This window comes from Nycticebus coucang, chromosome 6 (genome assembly GCF_027406575.1).
Source record: "Nycticebus coucang isolate mNycCou1 chromosome 6, mNycCou1.pri, whole genome shotgun sequence".
Taxonomy (NCBI): domain Eukaryota; kingdom Metazoa; phylum Chordata; class Mammalia; order Primates; family Lorisidae; genus Nycticebus; species Nycticebus coucang.
Genome location: NC_069785.1, coordinates 88,815,521 through 88,828,192, shown reverse-complemented (window position 1 = coordinate 88,828,192; position 12,672 = coordinate 88,815,521). Strand labels below are relative to the sequence as shown.

The window sequence follows — 12,672 nt, the reverse complement described above, 5'->3', positions numbered from 1 at the left end:
ACTGAGCCATATGCCCAAAACAAGGTTGAGGAGAATGAAACAATAAAATCCACCCACTACATGACCACAAAGCAACTCACTAGCAGCAGGATGGTCTGGGTGGCCATCTTCTCCGGGGAGGCATTAGAAGAGAGTCTGGCGCTGTGAAGGTGCTGGGATCGTCTCTGCTCCCTGAGCAGGAGGATCACCACGTAAGCACTTGAGAGCAGCATGATTCCTATAGAAGAGACACGCCTGGATAATGACAGAGCAAAAGAAGTTCCCTGATGATGGGATTCATGGAGGAAAGTGAGAAGTGTTTATCTTCAGTAGATTTGTCTGATCAAATTATAAGTAGCTACGGTGTAGAAGATCATGCTATGATTAAAAGACAAGGTGCAGGACCACAAAAAGAATAAAACATGGATAATGTAATCTGTGGACTTACGTTTAAATCTGGCCAACCAGGAGGTGCTGGGGCTGACAGTGATGGCCTGGAGCATGCTCAGGAGGCTGGTGGTGCATATGGAGAGATCCTCGATCCCTCTGCTCAAGTAGAAAAATGCCTCGCATGTAAGGTCATTCTAAAAGTTCAATGACCCAAAGAGTTCTGGAGACCCCAATAATAGTACCGTGGAGAACTTCACACATGAACGAAGCCCAAGTGTCAGATGGTCAGGTCCGTGGGTTTCACCCTGTGATCAGAGGAAGTATGAAAATGCAGAAGAGGAGGAGAAAGGTGTTGGCTGAGATTCCAATACCAGTTTGTAAAATTATGCAGTTTTAGACAGTAGCATAAATGAAAAATAAGTTCATTGTTGTGCTAAAAGTGAAATAGTTGTATATCTGAAAACATCAACAGACATTATCAGTGTTTTTTTATAGTCAAAATTATCACCACCATAAGGCTTTTTTCTCCCCATGATTAACTCTTCCTATGTGATAGAAAAGATTAAAAATATAGCTGCACAGGGAAGGCTGGATGTGGTATGTACATTTTTATCTCACTTGCACAATTTATTTGCTTTCATTAATGGAATTTTCAGTTCCAAAAAATAATTTTATATTTCTATAAATATCCAGTGTGTGATTGCATGAAATAGAAAAATTATTTTGAAGTATTATTTGGGGTTAGGGACTTATGAAATTTAAAACCAGCTATTTTCAATTATGAAATAAAAAAGAATATAAAAAAATATGGTTTTTAATTAAGGGATTCAAGTTTGAATCTTTTCCATACATTACGATGGAAATGAGGACCATAAATGATATGTATATTTTGACACAAAATGTGTCATTTTAAAATTATTACCCATACGTGAAAATAGTCATCAAATAGAATTTTCCTAATGTATTAATTTTTATTTTTCTATTTCAAATTTAAAATCCTTATTATCACAGATGTTTATTTCACTTGTTTAAATAAATATTCAATAACATTGTTTTAAAAATATACAGTTTTAGCATTATATAGATATTTATTCATATGATGCCTCAGTATACAGGGTGTCTATAAATTTTGTGCGCAATTACAGCCAAACTTTATGGACACATGATATAATGCGTCAGTGTATATACTCAGTGTATGCAGGCATGTGCACACACACATATACACTGCATCAGCATTATTTAAGCCAAATAACAAATATAATGTGTATGCATATATATTAAATTCTTCTATGCATATATACACACACGTAGTAAGTCCTCATTTAATGTCATTGATACGTTCAAAGCAACTGTGACTTCAAGCAAAATGATGTACTTATTAAGGAAAGCAATTTTACCATAGGTGAATTGAAAACAAGTGCTAAATTTCTATGGAATAGAGAATGTCATTTCGCTTAAAGTTGCAGTTTCCAAGGACCTATCAATGGTAAGTGAGAACTGATGTGCACAAAACACCAGCACCTCCACTGTCACGTTGGTAAGACCAACCACCACGTCTGCTCCTAGAGTTCCTGTCCTTACTCTTTCAACAGCACTGCTTTACTGCTCTGCGTTCCCTCTTCCATATGCAGCACAGAAAATGCTAATGAGAATGGAAATGACTCCATAGCATTTGTAGGGCTGAGCAAAAGTCAATTTCACACTAATGGTGAGAGAAACACAAAAACACCTTCCTGGAGAACCAATAATGTGAAGGTGTGTCTTTCTACCATTACATCTCCTATAGTCACACTGTTTCTGTCCCCTCAAAATTTATATTATAACCTTATCAATGGCTGGGTGTGGTGGCTATTGACAAGGTTATAACATAAACAACGTAGTGATGCTAGCCTGCAGTCCACCTTCCAAGGAGAAAGAATACCTCAGAGGAGGAGGCACAAGTTCATGGGGAAGTCGACCTGGGCTAGGGACAGGCCTCTTGTCTCAGCCGCATCAGAGGCCGCAGAAACCCATGAAGTTGGGTCCCAGGGAAAAAGACCCATTTTGTTGAGGGGTATCTTTCAATTCAACTGAGAAAAAGGCATGCTGCAGAGTAAAGTGCTTGCCTGTGCTTCCAGTCCATGGCCAGTTCATTCCAGGCAATGACTGGTGGCCCCACATCCTGGTTCTTCCTGGACTTGTAATGGGGCTACCGCCACCAACGCAGCCTGCGAAGTGGGCAGTGTGCACGTGGCGAGGGTTGCCTGGCTGGTCGCTCTGGGGCAATTCTGTTGGATCTCCAGCAGAAGAGGGACCGAAGACAATTGCAGGTGGGCAGGGGCTCGGGACTTGGAGAGGGCTGTGGTGGGGCATGGCCCTCCAAGAACAGGGGGCTGGGAGGAGGATGTGGAGGGGGGTGACCAGGCAGGAACAGGGGGCTGGGAGGGGAGTGGGGAGGGGAGTGACCAGGCAGGAACAGAGGGCTCGGAGGGGAGTGGGGAGGGGGGTTATCAGGCAGGAACAGGGGGCTGGGAGGGGGCTGTGGAGGGGGGTGACCAGGAAGGAACAGGGGGCTGGGAGGGGGCAGTGGAGGGGGGTTACCAGGCAGGAACAGGGGGCTGGGAGGGGGTTGTGGACGGAGGTGACCAGGCAGGAACAAGGGGCTGGGAGGGGGTTGTGGACGGAGGTGACCAGGCAGGAACAGGGGGCTGGGAGGGGGTTGTGGACGGAGGTGACCAGGCAGGAACAGGGGGCTGGGAGGGGGCTGTGGAGGGAGGTGACCGGGCAGAAACAGGGGGCTGGGAGGGGGCTGTGGAGGGAGGTGACCAGGCAGGAACAGGGGGCTGGGAGGGGACTGTGGATGGAGATGCCCAGGCAAAAACAGGGGGCTGGGGAGGGACCGTGTAACAGTGAGGGTGGGCAGGGACCGGGGGCGAGAAAGGGTACAAGAAGTGGCAGGGGCAGGCAGGGACCGTGTTCCAGAAGGGGTTGATGACCTAAATAGATCCAGGGGGCACCAGAGGCGATTGGGTGGCATGAGTGGGGTCAGGGGAACAGGCTGGGGATAGAGAGGGATGGGTGGGAGACGTGGGACGACTGAAGGGCAGCAGGAGCGGGAGAAACATTGCTTTGCTGAAACAAAGGAGATAAAAAGCCAGATGAAATGTTAGATCTACACAAGCCATGACAGAGAGATGAAGGAACATTCAATATCTATGGATGAGTGAAATGTTAGTCTAAAAGAACTCCATTCTCAAGTCCTCGTGCACAATCTCTGGTGAGAGCTGAGTGGGCCGCATATAGATGGAGGTTCCCCAAGGGCACTACCACCACCACAGCCACTCTCATCCAGGCCTATCTGCTCAGAGGCACCTGTGGTCTTATCTATGCCTCGGCCACTTCCGAGTGTCATGGACAGCTGCCCTTTCATCTTCTGCATCCGATCCATGGCCACCAGCGGGGGCGCGAGCAGCCTCAGAGCCGCGGGGCAGGAGCGGCGGTGCCTGGGCCACGGCCCGGGCTCAGGCTGCGCGACCTCCTTCTCCTCCTACCGGTCCCAGCAGTCCTTGAAGATTGGGTCTGATGGGGAGAGTGACCAGGCTTCGCCACATCCTAGGATGAGGTGCAGTCTCCAGTGAGGGTGCTCATGTGCAACCATCCCCCACTCCAGATCTCCACTGAGGACATTAACAAGCGCCTGTCACTACCAGCTGACATCCGGCTGCCTGAGGGTTACCTTGAGAAGCTGACTCTAAATAGTCCCATTTTTGACAGGCCCCTCAGCCGCTGCCTCCGTCGTGTCAGCCTGTCGGAGATTGGCTTTGGAAAACTAGAGACCTACATCAAGCTGGACAAACTGGGCGACGATACCTATGCCACGGTATACAAAGGCAAAAGCAAGCTTACAGACAACCTTGTAGCACTCAAGGAGATCAGACTTGAACACGAAGAGGGGGCGCCCTGCACCGCCATCCGGGAAGTGTCTCTGCTCAAGGACCTCAAACATGCCAACATTGTTAGGCTAGTGACATTATCCACACGGAGAAATCCCTCACCCTTGTCTTTGAGTACCTGGACAAGGACCTGAAGCAGTACCTGGATGACTGTGGGAACCTAATCAACATGCACAAGGTGAAACTGTTCCTGTTCCAGCTGCTCCATGGCCTGGCCTACTGCCACGGCAGAAGGTGCTACACCGAGACCTCAAGCCCCAGAACCTGCTTATCAACGAGAGGGGACAGCTCAAGCTAGCTGACTTTGGCCTGGCCCGGGCCAAGTCAATCCCAACAAAGACATACTCTAATGAGGTGGTGACACTGTGGTACCAGCCACCTGACATCCTGCTTGGGTCCACAGACTACTCCACTCAGATTGACATGTGGGGTGTGGGCTGCATCTTCTATGAGATGGCCGACCCCTCTTCACGGGCTCGCAGTGGAAGAACAGCTGCACTTCATCTTCGGCATCTTAGGAACCCCAACTGAGGACACGTGGTCAGGCATCCTGTCCAATGAGGAGTTTAAGACATACAACTATCCCCAGTACCAAGCCGAGGCCCTTTTAAGCCATGCACCCCGACTTGATAGCGACGGGGCTGACCTCCTTTCTAAGCTGCTACAGCTTGAGGGTCGAAATCGCATCTCTGCAGAGGATGCCATGAAACATCCATTCTTCTTCAGTCTGGGGGAGCGGATCCACACACTTCCTGACACTACTTCCATATTTGCACTAAAGGAGATTCAGCTACAAAAGGAGGCCAGCCTTCAGTCTTCATCAATGCCTGACTCAGGCAGGCCAGCTTTCCACGTGGTGGACACCGAGTTCTGAGTTCTAAGCCACAGACCGAGGCCCCAGCAGGCAGCAGCTGGAGGGATGCCACACCCCTCACAGGGCAGCCCCCAACTGCATCCTCCCTGCTTGCTACCTGCCTACCTGCCTGAGCCATGTTCACCTGCCCACTGGTCCCCTGCTGCCCACCTGAACACCCCACCATTGGCCTGTCAACCCACCCATTGACCTGTCTGCTGGGTGCTAACAAAGTTCTCATCACTCCTTCAAAAAAAAAATAAATAATAATAAAACAACTCCATTATTTATCATTCCAATTACATGACATTCTGGAAATGCAAAAATATAAAAACAGTGCAAATCTCAATAGTTGCCAGGGTTTGTGGACCAACAAAGGGTAAGGGGCCTTTGAGGGCAGGGAGAGGGCACCGCATGAGGACACAATGAGCAACGTGGCTTTGAAGGTGTCACAACTGACAGAAATTCCCAGTAGAAAGAGTGAACCTGAATAAAAATGATTAACTTTAGAGAATCAGATGTCAGGTTTTAGATTAATTGTAACAAATGTATCCCAGTAAGTGAAGATGTCATTGATCATTGCCAATAGGAAATGGGGGAGAGAGGAAAGATTGATAGGGGAACATGGATCCATTTTTATGTCAACCCCAAACTCTTCTAGATGAGATGATGCCTTTATTAAAAATCATCATTTAGCACCATTCTTTCAGGCAGATATTTTCAGGGGTCAGGGCAGGACAGGGTCTCACTCTGCCTCCCTGGATTGAAAGCTAGAGTGTGGGTGGTGTCATCATAGCTCACTGCAACCTCAAAGTCCTGGGCTCCAGTGATCCTCCTGCCTCAGCCTCCCAAAGGGCAAGGATGACAGGCCTCACCCACCAAGCATGGTCCAGTGAGATGTTTTTATGCCAATGGTCAATAACCAGGTAGTATCTAGACACAAGCTTCAATTATTGTCTGCCATCGAATGTGAACCAATCTTGACTTGAAAATGTATATTGAATTCTGTGGTTGCAGCAGCACTTATGACTTGGAAAATTAAAATATTGCTGCATGAAAAACACAGCTTACACCCTTCATAGGTTTGTATTACATCTGGGACACCAAGTAATACCCAGTCACTATTCTAAATAAGCTTCATGGTCACAGTAAGTTTTTCAGGTGACCAAAACTGATGCAGTACAATGCTCTGCTCTTGGGGGTGGTGTGGGGTTCAGTGCTGTCAGCAAAGAACATAGTTAGTGCCTACCCAATAGGGACGACTGTAAGCATCTTCCTGACAGAAGTCCAGCGAGAACTAGTAAAAGTGGATTCTGAGTTTGTACATCTGATCCCATTGTTTACTGAGTTCCAAGCATAGCCATCTGATGAAAGCTGGGTTTCAGGGAGATCGTGGTTTTCAGGGAGCCTGTGTGGGCCAAGACTTCATGGAGATGAGACCACACAGAAAGGCAGCAGAGCAGAGAGACAGAGAGCAGGGCGCTGGTGGTGCAGAGTTAGGGATGGGGTCCAAGCATTGACAGGCACCTACACCTGAGAAGGTCATGAGGTCCCTCTGTCCTCAGTTCTCTGCACTGTCATATGACAATGGTAATAGGCTTATTTGTTGTTACGACAGGAGGCGGCTGAAATGACTCAATCCAGGTGAATCGTGAGGAAGAGGACTGGTCCCTTAGTCATCTTCCATGTTTCCTAAATGGCAGGGGGAACAAACCGGACACCAGGTAGTGTGCTCGGACCACTGCAGGGCAGTGGGGGTGGAGGGTGATTTCTCATCCCTTCTGTGGGTATGATGCTCTGCAGCTGTCAGGGAACGTCTGGCATTATGGCCTGTGATTCCCCACATCAGACCGTGGGTGGGCAGAGCAGGTGCTGTACCTCCTGTTCTCTACTGTAGTGGTTGTGACATTGAGGGAAGCTAAGTGGCTTTTAGCATCACATCATGAATGAGTGATGGATCTGGCATGGGAAGTGTACATGGTCCCATGGGAGGCGCAGACCTCTGATGACTGGGACTCTCCACCATAGCCTGGACTCCTGATTCAAGAGCTCCCCTGACTCTTTCTCCAACATTCCTACCCGTTGTTCAGGGGGAATCCAAGTTGATGCCCCGGAGGACATGCCTGGATAAAAAGGTTGCCCTGATCACGACACATCCTCTCTCCTCTAACATACACATCTTCCATCCCTAATGTGGCCCTGTTTCTACTGAAGGAAATGCTCTTAGGGTCTTGGCATCACATCTGTGGCCTTTCTCCCCCAGTACAGTCATGCTGTGAGCTGCCCCAAATGTGACCACACTGAATGACCAGTGTCTGCTTGTCCCACAAGTGTGCTCAGACTGTTGGACATTGTGAAAAGCTGCCTCATAATGTTTTCACAAACAATAACCTTTCCTACCACTCATTAAACCCAAGTTAGCAGGTAGGGAGAATTCACTGGAAGAGTAGCCATCTGGGCTGGTGGTTTGGTAGTTTATTGAGATAAACTAGTAGCCTCCTTGTCTACTTATCTGACCAGCCTCTATAGAATTAAAGTCAATGCATGTTTTGTTTTATATAGTGACACCAGGGAGCACACACTGAAATTTGTTTTTTTTTTTTTAAATTTACATATGAACAGAAATGACATGCCAAAAGTTGACTGAACTCAGCACACATTTCAGGAAAAAGAAAAGACGTGTGAAACAGAGTTTAACAGGTGAAAACCCACAAAGTCATCTCCTGCTTTCTGGATTTCCTCCAAATTTTTAAAATGAATGGTTTTAGCAGGTACTCAGTTAAGTTAAAATGACACGGAAATAGATGTTCCCATATTTTCCAATTTAGGGGACATCTAATTGAGCAATGTTTGAGGATCACAGGATATAAGAAAAAAGAATATATTTTTGAAAGGAGGAGATAAACTTAAGGGCAACCTACTTGACAGGAGTATCAACTATAAATTAGGGAATCAAACAAAACCAGAAACACATTATAACCACCCATGGGAAAATGCAGAGGGTAATTTTGTAAGTAAAGTATTGTGAGAAATACTCTAGTCACTGTGAAGGAGCAGAGCGTCCCACAGGTCAGTACGAACATACCTTTGAATCGGCTTTTCAGGTTTCCCATGTTGAATGGCAAGTGGCAGCAGGAGGGGCCAAGATATATACTCTCATGTCACCACGGTGATGGGTGTCACAGAACCTTCCCAGTGAAGGCACAATCCACACTGTGAGGTCCAACTGCTGCTCTGCAGGCAAGTGGGCTTTCAGTGTGCAAAAGTGTCATCGAAGTTGAAGTAGTTTATCTGAAAAACTAAACCCAATCCCACACATTGTATTCTCTGTTTCTTAAAATAAGTCATAGCAGAGACACGGTGTACCCCCAAATAGAGTCCACAGTGAGGATTTGAAATGAAAAAGATACAAAACTGACCTGTTGACAACAAGCAGAGGTTCCATTCTTGATTTGAAACACATCCCTGGACATTTCTACTGTTCCTGCAGCATCAAATAGTTCTAGAATCAAGAAGGCCATATTCTTCAGGATTAGATAAAATACAGTATGGGCGGCGCCTGTGGCTCAGTGAGCAGGGCACCGGCCCCATATGCCGAGGGTGGCGGGTTCAAACACAGCCCTGGCCAAACTGCAACAAAAAAATAGCCGGGCGTTGTGGTGGGCGCCTGTAGTCCCAGCTACTCGGGAGGCTGAGGCAGGAGAATCGCCTAAGCCCAGGGGTTGGAGGTTGCTGTGAGCTGTGTGATGCCACGACACTCTACCGAGGGCAATAAAGTGAAACTCTGTCTCTACAAAAAACAAACAAAAAAAAACCAAAATACAGTAGTTACAGATATTTAATTATAAAATGTCATAGTTAAGAATATACTTACCAAACCGCACTTTCATCATATTTACATGTATTACTGTGTACTTAGTTCTAGCTCAAGCTCTGTGAATTCAAGGAGGAATTTCTCTTTCCAAGTGTATGTAAACAGCTGGGTGTTGATTGAGTAATTTAGTAGGGGTGAGAGGGGCCATATGTTCACCAGAGCATCTTCTGGAGAGTGAAAAGTCTCAATGGATACATGCCTGTAGTCCCAGCTACTTTGTGGGTTTTCTTTTTTTCTTTTTCTTTGAGACAGTCTTCCTTTGTCACTCACAGGAGGGTGCATTAGTGTCATAGCTCACAGCAATGTAAAACTCTTGGGCTCAAGTGATTCTCTTGCCTCAGCCTCCCAAGTAGCTGGGACTACAGGTGCCCTCCACAATGCCTGGCCATTTGTAGAGAGGGTGTCTCACTCTGTCTCTGGCTGATCTTGAACTCCTGAGGTCAGTCAGTCCACTCACCTCATCCTCCCAGAGTGCTGAGATTACAGGCACGAGCCACAGCGTCCAGGCAAAACCTATTATTTGTAAAGCCTTTTAAGTGCTATGCATTAAAATATTCTTACCTGAGGGTGGCGCCTGTGGCTCAAAAGGGTAGGGCGCCAGCCCTATATGCTGGAGGTGGTGGGTTCAAAACCAGCCCTGGCCAAAAACTGTAAAGAAAAAAAAAAAATTCTTACCTGAGGTTCTTTATTACTGATTATAGTGTATTTTCTGTGAAATTGTATTTTCATACACCATGTGCCACTGATTGAAAATATCTGCTCTCTATAGATACATAGGTCATAGTTGAACCTTCTAGTTATCTAGAAAAACATTCTTTTTTAATGTCATATTAATTTCCATACAGAATTTCATAAGCTAAAGTTTATAATATTCTTGTTTTATAACATCTTATGACTGTGTTTTTTGGTAGTCCAGTTACCTTAACATCAGTTTATTGTGTGTTTGGTTTGTCTATGTCTTATATTCTTAGATAAGAGTGTGTAACTCTATATATACACTTTAAGTCAAGGTGAGGTTCAATCAAAATATCAGGCATATGTATATCACTAATAATATATGTATGTGTTTTTCTTAACAGACTTTCTTTATGATTATCTTATATATTTATTTTCTTGTTTAGTTTTTTTTTTTTCTTTTCCTTTTCTGAGGCAGAGTCTCACATCGTCACCTTTGGTAGAGTGTCGTGTACTTATAGCTCACAGCAACTTCAAAGTCTTGGGCTCAGGCTATTGTTTTGTCTCAGCCACCCTAGTTGCCGGGACTACAGGCACACGTTACAATGTCCAGCTATGTTTTAGAGACGGGGTCCTGCACTTGCTCAGGCTGGTCTTGAACCTGTGAGCTCAGACAATTCGCCTGCCTAGGCACCCAGACTACTGGGATTACAGGCATGAGCCACTGAGCCCCAGCTCTTCCTTAGTTTGTAATGTTTGTGTTATCTTATGTAGTTAAATTATCATAAAAATAGTCTTAATTTCACCAGGTGCTCAGTGATGGATCTATGTTTTTATGTGTGTGAGAGAAACACTTGTTATTTGAAGGTAATTTTTGGAAAGATTTATTGACTGTCTCTTTTTGTTATCTGTTTAAAATTGTATTATTAAAAGAACACATAACAAAAGGTATTATCATGCTGGATGATTCACACCTGAGATCCTACCTAGCACTCTGGGAGGCTGACGTGGATGGATTGCTCGAGCTCAGGAGTTCAAAACCAGCCTGAGCAAGAGGGAGAGAGAGACCCTAGCCAGCTGTGGTGGTTCACACCTAGAGTCCCAGCTACTCAGAAGACAGGCAACAGGATTTCTTTCTTTTTTTTTTTTTTAATTTCGGATCAATGTGAGGTACAATTAGGTTACAATGTTTGCATTTGTAATAAGGACTCACAAGAGAGTACTTATTGTGATTGTGTCCCAAACTGAGGAGTCATGCCTTCTACCATTACATTGTGCCCATTTAGTGGGAGCACACTAATCCCCACTTCCAAAGAGGATCTCTTGACCCCAAGAGTTTGAGGCTGCTGTGGGCAATTATGATGCCGTGGCACTCTACCCAACAGAGTGAGACTCTGTCTCACAACAAAACACAGCCAAAAGTATTCCTAAAAATACTTTATTTTCAATGTTGAATTTTTTCTTTATTAAAATTAACTTTTATCTTATAAAAAAATACCTTTTTTTTGAGACAGAGTCTCACTTTGTCCACCTTGGCTCAGTAGAGTGCTATGGTATCATAGTTCACAGCAACCTCATACTCTTGGGCTCAAACAGTTTTCTTGCCTCATCCTCCCAAGTAGCTGGGACTACAGGCAAACACCACAATGACCAGCTATTTTTAGAGATGAGGTCTTGCTCTGACTCAGACTGGTCTCAAACCTGTGAGCTCAAACTGTCCACCCACCTCGGCCTCCCAGAGTGGTAGGATTATAGGAGTGAACCACCACATCTGACCTTAAAAATCTTTTTAAGTTTACATTTCAGTAGTGTTAAGTATGTTTGTTACTTACTGTTATACAGATGTCTAGAACTTTGAAATCATTCAGATCTACCACGCAATGCCCCCTAAGTAAAAACTCATTTTACCCTCTCTTCAACCCTTGAGTAACACCCTTGACAAACGCCATTCTATTTTCTCTTTCTACGAGTTTGACTACTTAAGATAGCTTATGTAAGTGAAAGTAATGTAATATGCATCATTTTGTTGCCAGCGTATTTCAGTTAACATAATATTCTGAAGGTTTGCTCTTATCATACATTATGATGAGGCCTGCTTTCATATTTAATGGAAGACAGAGACTCAAATAAGAAAACAAAATTTTTTAAGGTGGCAAACCCAGGGAGGGGCAGGACTGGTTGGAAAACAGACACGTCTGACTCTAGTGTCAATAAGGGCCTCCTAACGTTGAGAACATTCTCCCACTCCTATTCTGCTCAGTGAAGTGCGAGGTGACTACCCTCCCAGGAGACACTGCACTGTGCCTAAAGTACATTTTTGCATTGTATGTTTTTACACCACCTTGCTAGGTGGGTTTTCCTTGTCCTTTTAGAATGTATTTTTTTTTCCTTTACAAGTGTGAGGAATTCCAGAGGGCAAGACTCATTTCTCCCTTTCCCCCTCAATACTAGCATCCAAATAAGGGAGGGAATGAACATCTTAACAAGCAAAGAGGTTAGCTTTTTTAGGTGAAGGGATACCAGAGGACTACTCTCCGCCCCAGAGCACGTAGCTATTCTCAAGAGAGACTTCACCTCTAGCATCTCAGGCTGTTCTGTAGCAGATGACTCAGGGACACGTCTGCTAGATGGCTGCTGTAGGCATCTTGGTAAATTCTAGACAGTTATGAAATACAGAGCCATGAAAATACAGGAAGGTGGCTGAGAACACATCACACTGCAAAGTTTCCAAAAGGGAATTATAGACAAAAATCCTATAAGTAAACCTTTCAATGGTTCCATTTTGTGAAGGCAAGTTTTGTGAAGGCAAGTTCAAACTTGCCTTCACAAAATGGAGCCACATAGAACTCCACATGTGGCTTAGGGCCTAATCACGTAGAAGTGATTTAGGGCCGAGCTTCGTGGAGCAGGCCTGCAGGCAGAGACCTGTATAGCTCAGCTGTTTCCAGAAGACACTCTAAAGGTGATTG

General features: G+C 45.3%; 2 long non-coding RNA genes and 1 pseudogene across 4 annotated transcripts; 1 reads left to right on the top strand and 2 right to left on the bottom strand.

The window, feature by feature from the left end:
• Positions 1-117: 117 nt before the first annotated feature.
• Positions 118-673, bottom strand: LOC128588366 (uncharacterized). Its single transcript, XR_008380763.1, has 3 exons — positions 612-673; positions 428-525; positions 118-234 (listed from the first exon to the last, which is right to left on the bottom strand). It is a non-coding gene; the product is annotated as an uncharacterized LOC128588366 (long non-coding RNA).
• Positions 674-3,386: 2,713 nt separating this feature from the next.
• Positions 3,387-9,657, bottom strand: LOC128588359 (uncharacterized). Of its 2 annotated transcripts, XR_008380755.1 has the most exons (4): positions 9,590-9,657; positions 8,574-8,656; positions 8,240-8,453; positions 3,387-3,480 (listed from the first exon to the last, which is right to left on the bottom strand). It is a non-coding gene; the product is annotated as an uncharacterized LOC128588359 (long non-coding RNA). The 2 variants fall into 2 exon arrangements; XR_008380756.1 differs by lacking the exon at positions 9,590-9,657 and having other exon boundaries at positions 8,574-8,696.
• On the top strand, positions 3,778-5,418 carry LOC128588356 (cyclin-dependent kinase 16-like; annotated as a pseudogene). The gene has a single exon (XR_008380754.1). The product of XR_008380754.1 is annotated as a cyclin-dependent kinase 16-like (transcript).
• Positions 9,658-12,672: the final 3,015 nt, after the last annotated feature.